General features: G+C 49.4%; 1 protein-coding gene across 22 annotated transcripts in view; it reads right to left on the reverse strand.

The window, feature by feature from the left end:
• The window catches only part of LOC125954412 (potassium voltage-gated channel subfamily KQT member 1-like), a 163047-nt gene that overhangs the window by 55459 nt on the left and 105088 nt on the right, over positions 1 to 2500 (reverse strand). The window lies entirely within an intron of this gene.

A 2500-nucleotide genomic window follows, 5' to 3' on the forward strand; every position in this document is an offset into this window, starting at 1 on the left:
CAAACAGACAGACACACACACACACACACACACACGCGCGCGCAGACACACGTACGCACACACAAACACAACAAACACACAGAGTAGATGGCAAATAGGATTTGCCGTTAGTCCCGGTTCGTTTCAGATTCAGAAGAACGAAGTGATTGTTGCAACAGAGAAAGAGAGAGAAAGAGAGAGATCCAAAGACGAAACAAGATACGAGATTTTTAACGAGAAAAATCGTATAGAAAAAAATTCAAGAAGAAAAAGAAGAAAAAGAAAAGAAGAAGATTCGAATTCATTAGCGAACGAGAAAGGCTACTAATCCTAACAGAGCAAACCTAACTATATTAGATCTACTTCTAATGAGACAGACAGCGAGAGAGAGAGAGAGAGAGAGAGAGAGAGATCGAGAGATAGGGAGAGACAGAGTGAGGGAGACGGGAAGAGAAAGAGAAAGAGACGGGGGAGAGAGAGAGAGAGAGATGCGCTAGTATACATATCCACTAGATAGTGAGTGAATCGTACAAGGGGTCGGTGGTTTCAGGTGCAGGAAGAGTCTGTGTATCGCAAGACATAGAGCCATTGTTCCATTATGTTTGGGTTCACGTTTACTTTCACGGGATTTTTGGGAGGTTTTACAAACCATAAGAGCCTATGATGAAGGTGCCTGACGGTTGATGAACACCGCGCACAAACACTCTAATGACTAGTGGCTTGAAAGTGCCCCGTTGGCGCTAGGCTAGGCCAAGGCGAATGAACGAACGAACGAACGAGCGAAGGACATTAGCAAGGACATTGCGGGCTACCGTGCGGAACTCGGAAAACACCATTTGACCATTACTTTTCCCGTGAAGGAGAGCGAGCAGCTTTAAAGAACGCAGACAAAACGAGTGAAAGCATCCAGGCTAGCTAAGGTGGATGGTTGCGTTGCATAAAAGGCGGCTAAGGGGTGGGTGGAACAGGGCAGAAGTGGAGTAAAGAGTGAAGAGAGTTCAAGAGCGTATTCCAACGATAAATCGACAATGAATACAGGGCTGGTAAAGCGAAGAGAGAGAAAGGAATGTGCTGATAAGATGAAGGAGAAGTAAGAAGACGAACGAAACATTCGAGACCAGGTCGCGTTGGCGCACAAAGAAAAAGCTGTAAGAAGCATGCAAACACACGAGAAGAGAATGGAAAAAAGATGGAAGTAGAAGGAACTAGGCGCACACCTACACAGACTAACACACACACACACCGAAACACGCACAGCGCACCATTGTGCTCCGATAAATAGCCTCCGTTTTATGCGACCTTTTCGCGACCTGCCAGCAATTACAATTGGCATGTCCGAAGGATGGATCCGTCCGGAAGGACGGTGGAGCCACTTTGGAACGGTGCTACCGGTGTACAGCATGGCATGGCGCCTGCGTGTCTGTGTGTGTGTGTGCGTGCACCCTCATTTCGCAATTCCCAAGCACGCACGTTACGCCAAGTGCAAAGTGCTTCTGCTTGTCGCAGGTCGCGCGACCTACATCGGGATCGCGTGGTCCATCGTGTGCGCGAGCGCCCGCGATCTCGCGAAAGAATATTGTCTCATTTTATAAAATTCTTCTTGAAATAGCATTCCCTCCCGCGGGAGGTGCATCAGCAGCAGCAACAGCAGCAGCAGCAGCAGCGCCACCATCATCCCTGACCCTGGTTAATGTTCGCTGGCGCAACAATGGACGCGAGCTCGGACGCTCTCGCGAGCGCAACTTGGTTGCATTTATGCAAGCAATTGCAATGGCTGCCAGAGAGCGTGCGTCTCGGTTCCGCCATTTTAATGGTGTCATTTTGGTGCTATAATTAAAGCACTTTTCTACACGCTCGAGCGACGGTGGTGATGCCGACCGGGGCGGGATGGTGGTAGTGTCGGGTGAGGTATGGCCAATGAATTTGTCTCGCAATGCACAACCAACCAGCTCAACCACCAGTGGTGGTGCGCGATGCCGCCAGCAGTAAACGGGTGCTATTATTACGCTGACTCCGACAGTGGCCACTTTAATGAGTGTCACGAGAGTGTTTGATAAGTGTTTGCGGGTCGCATACGCGGGGCGCATACGATTAACTCAAGCTAGGTCACGAGCGTCGTAAGAACACTTAAAACAAGCCACTCGCAGCGTGGTTGACACACCACGATTGTCACAACAATATACAATTACCACTTACAGGAACGGCCGGCCGCAAGAACCGTTGATGAGTTGCGGCACGCGAAAATGCAAATGCAAATTCCGCTCAAACACCGCGCGAAAGTGCGCGAAAAGTGCACAAATTGGAAAATCATTTCTCATCAGCCGGAGTGCATTGTGTCACAATAGGACCACAGACCACAGCGGCTATATGTAGGACCAGCGGTTGGCCAACCCAAAGTCCCACCACAAAAAAGTCCCACCGAGAGACAAGCAAGTGCTTGATGAAGCGAAAGCGAAGAAAAGAAGGAAACCCCAGTGGAAGATGGTGGCCAAAGTGCTGTCATCAAAGCGGTTGGAGCGCT

This window comes from Anopheles darlingi, chromosome 3, assembly GCF_943734745.1.
Source record: "Anopheles darlingi chromosome 3, idAnoDarlMG_H_01, whole genome shotgun sequence".
Taxonomy (NCBI): Eukaryota; Metazoa; Arthropoda; class Insecta; order Diptera; family Culicidae; genus Anopheles; species Anopheles darlingi.